Raw genomic sequence first — 17,005 nt, forward strand, 5'->3', positions numbered from 1 at the left:
ATCCTCAAGGTACGTCCAACTGAAGATCCCTGGCTACAAATTGGGACCCCGGTTCTTGGGTCCATTTGAAATCCTCAGTCGCATCAACCAGGTAGCCTACAAATTGCGGCTGCCTCCTATCATGCGCATACCCAACTCCTTCCACGTTTCCCTCCTCAAGCCAGTCATCTTAAACCGCTTCACCCGACAAGTTCCTCTCCCTCCGGCCCCACAAGCGGACTCTACTGATGTCTTCGAGGTGAAGGAGATCCTGGATACTAAGACAGTGAGAGGTAGGCGGTTGTTTCTGATAGACTGGAAGGGATTTGGTCCTGAGGAGAGATCTTGGGAGCCAGAGGATAACATCTTGGACAAGAGCCTGCTCCAACGTTTTCTCAGGCCCAAGAAGAGAGGGAGGCGGAAGGGGGGGGGCACTGTCACGGGTGCTCCCGCGATCCCTGTCTCGGATCGCGGGCGCATCCGTGCACCCCCGTTTGCCCCCGCTGCAGGCCGGTCTCTGAACTCACCTCTCCCGGCTCCTGCTCTTCCCCGGACTGCCATGCACGCGCGTCCCCGCCTCCTAGGGCACGCGCGCGCGTCCTGACGAAAATTTAAAGGGCCAGCGCACCGCTAATTGGTGCACTGGCTGAACCTCACCTTTAAGAATCCTGCCTCTTCCTGTGTCCCCTGCCGGATCTTTGTGCCTCATAGCCTTAGAGAAAGCTTCCAAGCGAGTATTCCTGCGTTCCTGTGTATTCCTGCGTATTCCTGTATTCCTGTGTATTCCTGTGTGTTCCCGCTCCTGAGTCCTGTGTTGCCGTGTTACCTGAGTTCCTCCGTGTTGCTGTGTTCCGTGTGCCTTTGTTCCCATTCCCACCTGCCTGGACCTCCTGTTGCTGACCCCGGACTTGGACCTGACGTTGCATCTCTGCCGCCTGCCCTGACCCTGTGCCTGGACCTGTCTACGAGATTGTCATCCGCTAAGATACCTCGACCTCGGCTGCCACCGTGGGCTAGTCACACCTGGGAACGACCTAGTGGTATCCTGCCGCAGCAAGTCCAACCCGCTTTGCGGCGGGCTCTGGTGAATACCAGGTGCCACTAGGCTCCGGTTCCGGGTGTTGGCTAGTTACATCTTCCGCGGTGGTCCAGAGGATCCACTGATCCTAACAAATGTCATAAAATCATGGTAGATGCATGTGTGTCTGTAAGTAAATAGTAGGTGAGGTAATTCTGTATAAGTTGTATAGTTGTTTTCCCGCAGAGCTCTATTAGTTTTTGGGCTTGTACACTTCACTGGAGCAGTCATATCTTCATATCAGTTTTTGATCCACAGTTTGAGACACTAAACTAGCAGGAAATTCATCTCTATCGTACATATCAACGTGGGAGATTTATCAGATATGCCTGAGAGTAGAAATGCCCAATGCAACCAATCAGAGCTTAGCTTTAATTTTATAAAAAGTAAATTAGCATAATTTTAAAAGTTGATTTTAGATGGAAGGAGGCGGTGAATAACAAGCCACAGTCACAGTGCCTTGATCTATGAGTAATATCCCTGATTTATCAGGATGGATTTGATGGTAGATTTACTTTAAGGCTCTGGTGCTCCACGGTTTAACTAATTATGCACAACACCCTTCACTTTTCCTCACCGAGAGGCGGTCATCAAAGTCTTGCACATGCGCACTGATAATCCTCATTGCACATTGTCTGATGTCAGTGCGGCTCCACTAGACTTCACCGGCTCTTGGCCACAGGAACAGGAGGCACGTGTGCATGATTACGGAAAGTGGGAGCACAGAGCTACTCAGTAGTTACAGCCTGGGGCACCAGGGTCTCGTGTAAATATTGTTTGTTCCTCCCTCCCTCCTCCTTATTTGTGACTCTTTATTGTGCACGAAGGTCCCAAGCAGATGACATCAATGTCGAGGAAGGGAATGAAGAGAAAGATGAAGGAGGAGGGATTTATGTCAACTACTGACCCCACTATAGTTGTATCACTTCATATTATTAGATATTTTGGATACTTTGTATTCTGTTACTTGTTTTCCTTTAACTTCTGTGGATGTCGGGAGTCTTCTAGATTTTGAGACTGTTTCCTCGTGACACATTGTACTTCATGTTAGCTGAAAAATGTGAGAAAAACTTTTTGGGGCACATTTACTTACCCGTATGAAGGAATTCACATAAAGGGCATTGTCCATGCATAACGCACTGTGTCGCGATTCACTAAGATCGTGCGACCGTTATCCTTCATGTGTTGCTTCCCTGCTCAGGTCCACCGGAGATCACCTTCTTCTTCCTGGTGCATGTAAGTGCATTGTATGCAACACAATTTGAATGTTTAATTCCGCGCTTAGTCCAAATCAGTTGGATCATCTGGCGGCACGCCCATTGAATTGTGTTGCATGGAAACCAAAAAAAAGGATCACAAGCAAAACACGCAGATACCTGTGCAAGCCTTGTAATCCCTGAAATTGGAGCACAGTCCCACAAAAGTGCTATCCGCAACCTTTAGTAAATGAGCCCCTTTATGTTTTGTTCTGACAAAAACGAAAATTTGGAAAAGATGTTAAAAAATTCTTCATTTTCAGAGTTTGAAATGTTCTGCTTTCTGGACAGATAATCAGACCACCCAAAGAGATTAATAATGAACATCTCCACAATGTTTCTTTTATGTTGGCTTTGTTTTTTATGCTTCCTCTCGTTTTTCTAGGATATTATAGGGCTTAGAACTTTACGTGAAATTCTTCTCATTTTCATGAAAGGCACCAAGACCCATGTTTTGAGGGACAACTCATACACTCATTTAGGACAATAATTTTACTTTCAAATTTTCTGCAAGGTTTGATAACCAATTTCTCCCAAGTATAAAACTCCCCTATATGTGTTGGTAACTGCTTTATGGGCAGACGGCCGGGCATGGAATGAAAAGAGAAGCCATTCAGAGCAGATTTGTATTGGCACATTTTTTTGGGGGGGGGGGGTCTGTAGGTTATTCATGAAATTTTATTAAAATCAATATTGGCACAAAGAAAATCGTCACTTTTTTTTGGCCACTCACCGTAACATATAAATAATATTTTCTCTGTATTCTCTGGTTCACTACGATTATGTTGATATCTCATTTAAAAAGCTTTTCTTATCTTTGTTTAATTTTGCTGAGCAAAACCAATATTGGAGAAAATTACAATTGTTTTAGTATCAACAAATTTTCAGACAGAACTTCTGTATTTCTTGGTGACAGAACTAGTTGAGGGCTTTATTTTTGTTAAAAAAGTTGTTCTATTCAGTGGTATCATTTGGGGGCACATAACCTTTTTTGATCACTTTTTAGAACTTTTTTTAGGGTATTCCATAAAAAATGATAAATTGCAGTAATTTTTTTGTGTTTTTGCTTACACCGTTCACTATGTAGGGTCAATATTGCTTTATATATATTTGTTTGGACATGGTGATATCAAATATGCAGAGTTTTTTATAGTTTTTGCTTTTATATACTTTGATTTTTATATGTAAGTGTGATGTATGAAGGACATTGCATTTTTATTATAAGAATTATTTTTATTTTTGTTTCATGTTTTTTCATACTTGGGCTTGAACAAGCTTCCTCTGCTCGCTTATATAAGCCTTTACAATGTATTGCAGTGTGTAATGTAAGTAAAGAAGCGTGATAACCACAGTGGGATCCTGCCAGGAGGAAGGAACCAAGTGTGCAGGGACCTTAAGCCAAAGGGCACGCAACGGTCCCCAGGGCTGCCACAGGAGGGATTGGATCCTCACAATTATCTCCCGGGGCTGAAGGTATCCGATCCAGGTAGGAATACACGTAAACGCCGGCGGTTTAAACCTGTGGTTATGCTTGACTGCAGCGTGTAAAGGGCTAAACATCAGGGAGCATAGCTTTTCTGATCGTGAGTGTTAGTGTTGGGTCTGGGCTATGTTGTCAAACCCAGCCCCGGCACCAGCAGGTCGCTAGGTCCTGCAATCTTCTTTCTTTTCTAGATAGATAGAAAAACCGATAGATAGAGATAAACAAGGGCATAACTACAGGGGTAGCAGGTGCTATGGGATCTGCAGTGTCAGGGGGCCCGTCATCTAACCTGCCACACTAAAGGATGGAGGATGTGCACGATTATATACATATTATGTTGCACATTGTACCTACATATTGGGGCAGATTTACTTACCCGGTCCATTCATGATCCAGCGGCGCGTTCTCTGCGGTGGATTCTGCGCTGAAGAGCATCGGAACGCACTCAAGTTCACCGGCCTATTCCTAGTGAAGGTAAGTGCAAGCTCCGCAACACATTTTTTATTAAAAATGCGGCGGTTTGTCCGAATCCGTCAAGTTTTCGTTTGGCCACGCCCCGATTTCCATCGTGTGCATGTCAGCACCGATGCGCCACAATCCGATCGCGTGCGCCAAAATCCCAGGGCAATTCAGGGGAAATCGGCGCAAATCGGAAATATTCGAGTAACACGTCGGGAAAATAAATGACCCCCTGTATGTATATTACAGCGCACATCTTCAAAAGTGGACATTTGAGAAGAGCTCAACTTTCTGCCCTCTACTTCCTCCATGGGGCTCAATTACTAAGGGCCAGAATCGCTCACTTTCGTCGGGTTTCCCGCTAATTTCCGATGTTCGCAGAATTGCCCCGGGATTTGGGGGCACGCGATCGGATTGTGTCGCATCGGCGGCGGCTTGCATGCAATGGAAATTGGGAAGCATGGCAATCGGAAAACCCGATGTCTGTATGACTGTATACATGGATGTGTGAATAAATCCTGTATGTGTGTGTATGGTGTGTACATGTGTGTCTGTATATGCTGTTAGTGTGGAAGGTTTGTATATACTTTATGCATGGGTGTATATAGTGTTTGTGTGCATGGTGGATATATACTGTATATTATGTGTATATACTGTTCTTACGAGAGCATAAATGTGTGTGTATGAGTGCTGGACAGTGTATGTGTGTATAAACTATGTAAGTGCATGTTTGAGTGAATAAACATGTGTGACTGTACAAATGTATGTACAATGTATGTTTCTTATGCTGTGGGGCCCAGACTTTTCTAGTTACACCCATGGAGATAAATATGATATAGATAGATAACCAAAATCCTCTCACCAAAAGAGTCAAGATTTACAAGGAAACAGGAGAAATACCTGTTGTATTGATGAAAAAATGGAGGTACTTTATTTCACCCCAAGCACAGTCTTCACCATGAACCCGCCTTTGTCCAGCAAAGTAGTGGTAGGTGCATAGCATTGGTGTATAAAAGTTCACAAAGAAGATATCACAGCATTAACCACTATCATGTACAATCACATAGAAATCAAATAAAAAATGATAAAATAAATTAATAATACATTGATAATAGAATATTTTGTATATAACATTGCTTATGTTCACATAATTATACTCTGCATTTACATGTAAATACTTATAAATATCTCAATAAATATTCTGATTAGTCACCTTTTTGATCTCACTATCTGGATTCTGTAAAGCACTACTGCACATGTCTGACATACTTTCGGGATGACCCATGATTAAGGGCCAAAATCTCAATTTCTGTATTGATAAATATGATTTAGAAGTCAACTTTATAGTGAAGTATAATGTGGTCCACACTGGATGTACAGGAGCACACAATTGGCCAGTTCTCTTCTTCAGACTTTCCACTAGAAAGACCACAACCGAAAAAAGATGGTGCACAATTCCGGAGCAGTGTAGGGGGCGCCAGATCATGGGTGATTGGGCTCCAGTATTTTATAGTCTGCACATTAGTGAGGAAACTGCATACAGTACAGGCTGCACTCATTTTTGATAAATTTTGCACATTGTTATTTATACCATGTAAAGGAACAGGTCACAGTCACAAGGATCAGTTCCTCTGTATGGTCTTATCATGAAGGGATCACACATCTTGGGGGGCTGGTTGAGGATCTGCTTGTTCTTTGCAGGGGTCATCAGGAAGTTCACTTAAGGCTTTTTCAACCCTGAAGGGAATAGATCTCAGGCAACTGTGTCTGAAATCTTGGCCCATAAAAACATAAATGATTGGATTGAGGCAACTGTTAAGGCAAGCTACAATGGTACTGAATGTATCCTCTTCATAATTGATGGTTATTAGGGGCCAGATGTAATATGGAGCCCAGCAGATGAAGAAACACAATATAACAGCGGTCATGATCCTGTAGGGTCTCTGAGAGCTCTGGAGTCTATTACTTTTTCTAAGTTTAATAAAAATGGTGACATAACTGGTGAAGATGATGAGGAAAGGAATCATAAACAGTATAAAAAACTTTGACAGCAAGGCTGTCATTCCTATAAAAAACACATTAGAAGAAGAGAAGTTAAAGTAAGCCACTATTCCACTCCAAACAACACCCAGCACCCAGATAATTCCTGCACCGATTCTCAATAATTTAAGTGTCCTATGAACTTTAGCCCAAAATGGCCACATGACCGATACCCAGCGATCAATACTCATGGCCGTCAGGAGCAGAACACTGGAGCTCAGGTTTATATCGAACAGAAAAATATCAAAATAATAGAAAATGTGTAAAGATCCTGCAGATATTAAACACTCATCAATGGAACCCGCAATGTACATAGGAAGGGAAAGACAGCACAGGAGGTCGGCGATGGCCAAATGGAGGAACCACACAGAACTGATTGTCTTCATCCTGAATCCGGCAATCCAGATGACTAATCCATTCCCGATAATCCCAAAAGGAATAATGATACTGGATATTGTAATTGCAACTATCTTTGAAGTGCTGATGTTTGATCCCCTGCAGTCTGTATTATAGTCTGTATCTCTTGACCTAAGAAGAAATCATAGAGTACAATTCAAGATCGTGAAAAATGTTTAATTTCACAAATAATTCTTTTGTGCACTGTAATATATATAGAATATTGATATCAGATTTTGTTCCTCAGTCACCTCATCCTACTCCAGAACAAATGGAACCAGGATGCAGATGTTTTGGGGACCAATATGCCAAGGCTCAGATTAGTCAGCATAACGTAATGACTCAATGGCACAAAGCTTTCAGTAACCTGTTATACAGGACAGGGACGGAGCACCTGGTGAGTGCTATATGAAACAACCCTGACATCCATGGGAACCAGGAAGAAGTGCACTAACACAAAACTGCTTTATCAGGGCCGGAACGATGTTGGGGGGGGGGTTCTGGCCTTAAAATCTAGTGGGGGCCCCCATTGAATGCAGTCCAGACAGGGAACAGTAATCACTAAATATTATTCCCCAGCAATCAATGTATACAGGCTTCCCAGTAATGACTATAGACTGCCCCCAGTAATAACTATATACAGTGCCCTTACCGTAACCTAATACAGCTCCCAGTATATACAGCCCCAAGTAATCACTACATGCAGCCCCAAGTAATCACTATGTACAGCCCCTCCAGTAATCACTATATACAGTCTCCCAGAAACCCCTATATACAGCTCCCCCAACAATCACTATATAAAGTCCCCCAGAAACCTTATATACAACTCTCCCCCAGTAATCATATACATACAGCACCCTAACAATAACTATATATTGTTCCTAGAATATACATCCCCAAGTTATCACTATATACAGCCCCAAGTAATCCCTACGTACAGCCCCCAGTAATCACTAAATACAACCCGTAGTAATCACTATATGCAGCCCCAACTAATCACAATGTACAGCCCCCAGTAAACACTATATACAGCTCCCCCGATCACTGTAGGCAGCACCAGTAATCACTAAATACAACCCGTAGTAATCACTATATGCAGCCCCAACTAATCACTATGTACTGCCTCCAGTAATCACTATATCCAGCCCCCTTTAATAACCATATACAGGCCCCAATAAGGAGGGGTGAGGTTTGGGGTAGAGGGAGTCAAGCTCTCACTCACCCTCACCGGCCATTGCGTCACTAAAACCTAGCCTCCTTTCCTCCATTGGGCCGATATCTGCCCTGGCTTCTGTATCTCCAGCACCTCCCCATACTCTCCATCCTCCGATGCTCTCAAGGGAAGGAGGCAGAGAGGCAGTCTGGAGGGAGGGTGAGTGCTGGATTCCTCTACACCAAACCCCACCACCCTGACTAGTACCTCTCTGTGAATATAAGTTTATATTTCAGCGTAAAGCCAGCTTTGAAGCATTAGGACATGCCTAGACAACACTTTATAGTCCCTATAAGGTATGTTTATGGAATTACCAGCTATGTGGCTGGTGACAGATTCCCTTTAACACATTTTCCCATCACTACTGCTAGATAAAATACCCAATAAAACAGTAAAAAGACTACAATACAGATAAAGCCTCCACAATGTGAGATGCGGCCACAATGCAGATTTTGATACAAATCAAAACATAAGAAATACCGAATATAGTAATCCAGAAATCCAGATGTATAAGGTGAGGTCTGGTTATAATCTTCAGAATCCATTTTTATCTAAACAAATAAATAAATAAAATTTTAATATAAATATTAATAAAATGCTGCACCTACCGAATTGTTTGTGCTACTGCAATAATTTTGCATTCTTAGAGGTTGCTTAGGATTATTACTTTATTACTTGATTCTAAAGCCCTATGGCTACCTGAATACCATAGAAGTAGTTAGCTCTTTCCTCTACTGAATTTGATGGGTTTTAGTACCTATGGACCCGCAGACTGAACAAGCGCTGCTGTTTGGGATCCTGATCCGTGTTTGGGAGAGAGCACCAATCAAGCTGCTTGCAGGCACTTATCAGCCACATTTATGTCCCTTGTAGACATACATTTGATTGCCAGGGTGAACATGGGTCTCTGCAGTAGTTGCTTCTCCTCATAGGGTCGGCAGGGACTTGTGAAATACCAACAATTGCTCTTTTCAGTGCACTTTGGTAGACACAGGAGGCTGATGTTATAACGGACAGGTGAAAATCTGAAATAATTACCCTTTTAACTTTGTGGAACTGTATTAGGCTACTCATAGGCTGCTGGAGTGCATGAATGTTATTGCTGCTTATTTATGATTATACAGCAATACTTGTAAATACAAAACAGGAATATTAAATTTTATTGCATCCACTAGCAAGAAAAAAAAAATCATAGGTGCTGCTGTCCATGAATAATACACACAAAAATCCAAATGGTAAAGGTGCTCTTATCAGTAGTAATAGTAATAGCACGCACTAATACATGGATTGAAAAATTGCTCCAGTCAGTGAATAAAGTGCACTAATCTGGATTTTAAAGGTGCTGCCTCTGTAGAGTTTGTGTACTGAATGTCTTTTAAAATAAGGAAAGTAGTTATTAGAATTAAGGGACAGTGACATGGTTGTGGTGCTGCTGCAGGTAGTGGGCATAAACATGGTGCTACAGGGAGAAGATGTGTTTCATCTGTGCCTGCTCCAAGTTCCTCTGGCATAAGTAAGTGCCAGGGTATGCAGCGTGTACTGGAAACCTAAATGATGTGGTCCTAGACCAGACATGAGTTGAAAGCAGTGATACTTTGTGTGAAGAGGTGGTGGTCAGGACATCCCAGGCTGCTGGCAAACAATCAAAAAGAGAACAAGCTGAAGCTGTCAGCCCTTTAACAAGTCATCACCTGCTACTGCCCACACCAACAGACCCGAGAAACAAAGGCCATTCCACAGGATGTCTGCAGTCTGTCATTTTTTTTCGCAGAATGCAGAAGAAAGAAAAATTTTCATTTGTAAGCTGCGCCACAATTACAGAAAGCATGGCCAAAGCCTTGACAATCGCAGCTCCTCATGTATGACCAGGCACCTGCAAGCAAACATGAGCTCCAGTGGATGAGACACCAAAACACCCAAGGCTCCCTCTATATCTTTAGTTGGCCCATCCTATTCCACTGCCAAGGCAAAATTTTCTAGCCACAAAATGATACCATCAATACCACCACAAGCACCCCCACTATCACCATTATCAAGCATGTCAACAAAATCTAGTCAGCTTTCTATCCCCCAAATAATCTAGAGTTCAAGCTCTGGTCCTCAATATCAGCATTTCCAAATCACTACCTTTCCCGGCAGGTTGTGGAGAGAATCAGATGCAAGGTGTGCCTTGCAACTTGGCACGTGAACCATAAAGCATAAGCTGGGAAGTTACATCTCCTAAACTGAAATTCTGAAATTAAAAATTCCGGAAAATCAATGTTCGATTTGTTGCTGCGGGACATCAAAATAAAACATCCAGACATTTAAAAAATTATGAAAACATAAACCAGACATATGTGAAATGTTAGTTCGTAGCTATTTTGAGTGGTAGAACTATTTGTCTGAAAACAAGATCATTTTAAATGTTGAAAATGGTGAATTTTTCAAAAAATTTTACATTTTTTTACATTTTTTCATAAACATATGCAAAACTTATCAGCCAATATTTATCACTAACATGAAAAATTGTTTCAATATCACTTCAATAAGTTAACGTGTTCAAAAATTAGAACCTTGTAAAGCGACACAAGTCAGAATACAAAAAAAAAGTGTCTGCATCCTAAAGAGGTTGACTATTTCAAACAGGTCAAGCAGGGTCGGAACCAAGTTTGTGCCAACATTCAAGTGGGAATTGCAAGCATCATGTTGTGGTGAGAGTAGTAGTAATAGTAGTAACCAACCTACAGTCACCGGTGTAAGAGTCCTGATGTCTTGGTGGGAACATACGGGAGGTGACTCCGCTACTTAGGAGGACACCAGTGCCGTAAGTGACCCAAGAGCTTTACCGGACACCTCAGACATAACTATACATAATACAACCCCCACCATCCAGCAATACTCACCCACTGCCTTCACTTCTCTGTCTGATCTTTTCCTGTGTAACATAAATCCTTTTATCTTTCACCTTTTCTAAACATTTCCCTGATGTCATAAATTGTCAAGATGTTTAAGCTGCTCTGATGTCATTGATCTTTATTGATTTCATTTTCTTTTAGATTGTTTAAATAACTTTAGATTCTTCTTAATTTTTTTTTCCAATATTGAGTAATTTTGATGTTTTCACAGGAAATGTCAAAAAACATGATGGATGAAGGTATGTAAGTAGGTGTAGTAGGTGAGGTAATTCTGTATAAGACTATTGTCATCTAAAATAAACATCTTCCAGGACAAGAGACCTTCAACGGCTGAGACGGCTGTGGAACAACACTTCTGTGAGAACATCCGCTGCCACATTGAATTCATATAAATCGTAAGGTGTTCATGGCCATGATGTCACAGGGGTCCCATGAGCCACCTATGTATATACATGCATTGTAATGTCATCTGCCATAGAGAGCCTAAGGGATGTGCAGTCAATTGGCCTTTTAGCAATACTAATTACCAGTGGACATATTGGGGCTCATTTACTTACCCGGTCCTGTCACAATCCAGCGACGCATTCTCCGACGAGGATTCGGGTCTTCCGGCGATTCATCAAGCTCGTGCGTCCAACTTCCTGCAGGTGTCCCTGCTGCGCCGAGGTCCGCCGGAGTTCACCATCTTCTTCCCGGTGCATGCGAGTGCTTGATTTTGTGATACACTTCGTTTTTTAAATTCTGTGTTTTTTTCCAAATCCGTCAGGTTGTCTGACGGCCACGTCCACGGATTTCTGTCGCATGAAAGCTTGCGCCAATGCTCCAAAATCTGATCGCGTGCGCCAAAATCCCGGGGCAATTCGGCGTAAATCGGAAATCGTTGGGAAACCCGACGAAAGTGAGCGATTCGGACCCTCAGTAAATGAGCCTCATTGAGATTGGGCTGAACCTTTTTCTTGTCATAAAATTTGTAGCATTAGCATCTACATAAACTTTATACAGTATATGAATGATGCTCGCACACTTTAATACATGAATGTTCTGTGCCATATGCATCATAATGGGGAGTATGGATATAGATGAATATCACAATAATCAGGTCTACCTCTATGGGGGGTATCATGGTGGGGACTATGTGCTGCACCTCCCTCATCTCAGTCTATCACAATTCCTGCGCTCATCATCTGCCTGAGATACAAGATTCACTTTTTCTTTACATAAAACCTCTCTCTTACATCTTTAGGACTTCGCCTGTGCTGCACCAATTCTCTGTAATGCCCAGACTAAAACCCAATGACCAAAGATTCAAATGTTCTGTACAAACACACTTCATAATTCATGTAACTTTTACTTGTTTCACCAACCTCCCCTGTCTACTCCTCCGGTCTATGTTATTCCTCAACACTTGATCTCAAGGTTACGCAGTTGTGCTGTTTCACTGAGCTTGCTCATGTGTAATACACATTTATTACTGCAACTCAACACTGGAAGTCTGTGCTTGGATTTCTTCTGAGGTGATAACAAGACCGCAGAAAAAATGCCCGAACAGGTTTCCAGTTGTTGGAGATGCTGCACAATTCTTATTGCCTTCCGATTACGCCAAAAAAATTCTAAAGGGTCAAGTCAGGAAGCCTGTACAAGCATTGCTTCTGCAGTGTTACTATCAATGTGTCGAGAGTGGGAAAAGAGATTTCTATGGACAAACCAACAAAATGGGCGGCTCTTTGAAAGCTTTTTATAAGTGGTCATAAATGTGTAAACAACTCATGATCGAATAAAGTTAAGTTAAAAAAAGCACATTTTTTTCTTGTGAAATTCTTAATAAGCTTGATGTATATCCTGCACCTCTTCCAATTGAAACAAGTAAAGATGGATCTAAACTGTCCGACTTCAAAATACCCACCGTGGTCAACACCCACCTTGAAAAGTTTCTCACTCCCATACACTAATGTGCCACAAACAGGAATAGGTGATATCTACAACCATTCCCATTTTATGTAGGTGTATCCATTGTATGTATTTGTATATGACCCCTATAATTACATTGGGGATGTAATGGAATAAAAATAAATAATAATATAAACATAATAGATAATATAAAACACTTTTTCCTCGAGTGTGGGTGGCACTAGCTAAGCAGACACTTTATGATTCCTCTGTGCTAAGAGATGATGTGTGTTTACAATGTGCTTAGATTATCAGAGTACAGGGTTCATCTACACTTTCATTTGCATGTTCATTTTTGAACACTGTACTAGTATTTGACACATAGAAAAAGTGAAATGACACAGATCAGACTCATGAGATGAATTTAAGACACATAACAGTGCATAAATAGCAGCTCGGAGAACCAGACACCTTGTCACCGCACTTCGTGCTGCTAAATGTAATTTCTTTTCTAGGTGATCCCGGCATGCCATGCTTAGCAAACACAAGCGCCCGGATCAAGATGAAGAGAAGCGCAGGTGAGTATCCTTGTTTTTCTGTTTTTTTAAGTGATTGATTTTCTTTAAGACCGGCATAAAGAACACTAGTCTTAAATTTCCCCTACTGGTGGTCCAGCACATATATTCACTAAGAGGTTTCGGCCTCTTAGTGAATATGGAGGCATACTCTACTCTACAGCTCTAGTCTCCATCAGAAATTCCCTTCCCTTGAAATGCTATTAAAAAATCATAGGCATGTTAGGTGTACCACAATGCCCACTCTATTAACATCTTTAAACATAACTTTCCCATACAGATAGCAGCGTCTAAATGTCCAAAGAGCACCTATAAATATTAAAATAGAATGACAACAATTGAAACGTCCGCTCGTCCCACAAAAATGACACCCTACACAACAAAGAATATGTAAGTATATGACGCTATATCTTGGATATGTGTCAGAAACTAACATCATTTCCAGGAAGACTCTATATATAGAGAGAAGAGGAAGTGTGAACTGCAGGTTTTATGAGAATAGTGTCAGTAAACCAACCTGTAGATCAGGTTTGTGCCGTCACATGAGTTACAGTTAGAGATGAGCGAGCACTAAAATGCTCGGGTGCTCGTTATTCGAGACGAACTTATCCAGAGGGACCATGGTTCGGGAATAAAATGTGTTATTTAATTGAAAAAGAATGTCTTCTGATAAGTTATCAGATGTATGCAAACATCTGCAATCTATTCTTCACTGTTCCGCGCGTATATTATCTCCCGACAAGTTATCAGATGTGAAGAACAGTGAAGAATAGAATAAAAACAGTGAACACAGGATCATTTAAGTGAAAAACACAGTGAAGAACACAGTGAAGAATAGATTACAGATGTTCGGCACATCTGCTTACTTGTCGGGAGAGGAGATACGCTGTCCCGGGATCCGCTCCTCTTCTTCCACTGAAGTCTCCCCGATGTCTCCCTGGTGCCCGATGTCTCCCTGGTGCCCGATGTCTGCCTGCTGCCCGATGTCTCCGTGGTGCCCGATGTCTCCCTGCTGCGCGCGATGTCTCCCTGCTGCGCGCGATGTCTCCCTGCTGCGCCCGATGTGTCTCTGCTGCGCCAGATGTGTCTCTGCTGCGCCAGATGTGTCTCTGCTGCGCCAGATGTGTCTCTGCTGCGCCAGATGTCTCCCTGCTGTGCGATGTCTCCCTGCTGCCGTTCCGCGTGTATCTTCCGACAAGTAAGCAGATGTGCCGAACATCTGTAATCTATTCTTCACTGTGTTCTTCACTGTGTTTTTCACTTAAATGATCCTGTGTTCACTGTTTTTATTCTATTCTTCACTGTTCTTCACTGTGTTTGTTTAATTAAATGCTCGATCTCGAGCAGGGGAAATACTCGTCCGAGCAACGAGCCGTTTCGAGTACCTTAATACTCGAACGAGCATCAAGCTCGGACGAGTATACTCGCTCATCTCTAGTTACAGTAATTCCTAGAAATTTCTCCTCAGGTCTGAGGTCACAGTGGTAACACAGGTTACTCCACTACATAGGAGGAGGACACCAGTGCTATAAATCACCCAGGAGCTTTACCCTACACCTCATACATAACCATAACCCCACATAACTCTACAACCCCCATCATTCAGTCTGTTACATCACTTCTCTGTCTGATTTTCTCTCCAGATACACAAATCCTTTGTTACTCTCATCTTGTTCTTTGCTGAGATTTTCTCTTTTAGCTGCTCCAGTGTAATGGAAGTTTTGCTGGTTTAATTTTTTTTCTTTTAGATAATTTAGATACCTTTCTTCTTTTGATGTGTTTTCCCATCTTGAGTATTTGTGACGTATTCACAGGAAATGTCATAAAAACACAATGGGGATCATTTACTAAGGGCCCGATTCGCGTTTTCCCGACGTGTTACCCGAATATTTCCGATTTGCGTCGATTTCCCCTGAATTGCCCCAGGATTTTGGCGCATGCGATCGGATTGTGGCGCATCGGCGCCGGGATGCACGCGACGGAAATGGGGGGGGTGTGGCCGAACGAAAACCCGACGGATTCGGAAAAACCGCCGCATTTAAAACAAAAAATCTGTCGCGGAGCTTGCACTTACCTTCACTCACTTACCTGAACTCCAGCGCGTTCCGATGCTTTTCAGCGCAGCAGCGCCACCTGGTGGCACGGCGGAGGAACTACCTTAATAAATCCCAGCCAGACCTGAATCAAGCGCAGAGAACGCGCCGCTGGATCGTGAATGGACCGGGTAAGTAAATCTGCCCCAATAGGTCTGTCTGTAAGTAATAGTAGGTGAGGTCGCGAAAGAAGCATCTGTGAAGTTTTGCCAACGGCATTTGAAACCCGATGGCCAATAGACACCACTTTATTTTTTTTTGTTTGTTTATTTCAAATTTTATAATACAAAAATAAAAATAAAAATCATATATAACACTACATATCCTATATTTCATAAATCCAAAAAAAGGAGAAAAGAAGTAGAGAAAAAAGAAAAAAAAAAGAAAAAAGAAGCAAAAAGAGCATCAATAAAATATAAGTGCGTTCAGTCATACAGACCCTAAGTTATGTACAATAATCTACAATTATTAGAATCTTAATAGTGTTCTATAAGCTGGCCAACATTGCCACTTTCTATCCAAATCCTCCACATCTAATGCACGGGAGCTTATTTACTAAGGGTATATGCTCACTCGAAATGTTCGCCTTTTTGGGGGATTACACGGCTTGGACAGGTGTCTGCGCTGGGATTGTGTTGCATGCGACCGGTTTTTGGCGCATGCGGCACAACTTAGAGGCCATGGCGTCGGACGATCCGACTGATTCGGACTGAGTGCGGTGTTTAAGATTCAAATTGTGTCACAAGCCAAAGCCCTTAGATGCACCACTAAAAAGAAGGTGAACTCCGGTGGACCTGAGCGGGGAAGCGACACATGCAGGATATCGGGCGCAAGATCTTAGTGAATCGCGGTAAATTGCATGATCATCGGACAATGCACTTTTGGTGAACTCCAGTGGCTGGGTAAGTAAATGTGCCCCAATATGTTCCCACATTCCCTGTACTGTCCTCCTTAACGGGCAGTTTCGTGCAAATGTGCCCTTCCTCAAGCCATAAACCATAGTAGGTGCCGGTCCATTGTACTTCTTTTTTATTTTTGCGATTTGCTACTATGTTGCTCCCATGCTTTAAAAATCCATAACTTTTTTTATTTCTCCTTGTATGGAGCTTTATATTCGCTTGTCCTGTGTAACCAATAGGACTTTCTTGTGGCAGTATTTAGTTTTCTATGCCGTGTACTGGGAAGCAGAAAAAAAAAATACAAATGCAGTGAACTTCGCAAAATGGGGGTTATTTACTAAGGGCCCGAATCACATAGTAACATTTCAGACATACGGGCGCTATTCTCTCTTACCGGGTTCGCCATATCCATGTTTATATTTCAATGTGCCGATATCTAATATATTTAGGATTTTCATTGTTTCTCTTTATATAAGTTCTAGGGAAAATGAGTGACTTTAGCTTTTAGGTTTTTTTTATTTAATTTTTTTTTTTTTAATTTTGTTTTACTATATTACTAGACTACCTATGGTACTTTGATCCTAGAGGGTCTGATCGTTTATACAGTATACTGCAACACTACAGAATATTCTAAATTCACTGGATCTGTAAAAAAGCCTTCTGGCAGATCATGCCACGATAGCTACAGAACCCTGTGTTAGGGCCTGTCTGTCAAAGCAATTGGATCCAGAATCCAATTGGATTCAAGAT

The 17,005-nt window shown here is 42.1% G+C and overlaps 1 protein-coding gene across 2 annotated transcripts in view; it reads left to right on the forward strand.

The window, feature by feature from the left end:
* LOC140134567 (myeloid cell surface antigen CD33-like) overlaps positions 1-17,005 on the forward strand; it is a 336,522-nt gene that overhangs the window by 65,302 nt on the left and 254,215 nt on the right. The gene's annotated exons all lie outside the window — the stretch shown is intronic.

This window comes from Engystomops pustulosus, chromosome 6 (assembly GCF_040894005.1).
Source record: "Engystomops pustulosus chromosome 6, aEngPut4.maternal, whole genome shotgun sequence".
NCBI classification, from domain to species: Eukaryota; Metazoa; Chordata; class Amphibia; order Anura; family Leptodactylidae; genus Engystomops; species Engystomops pustulosus.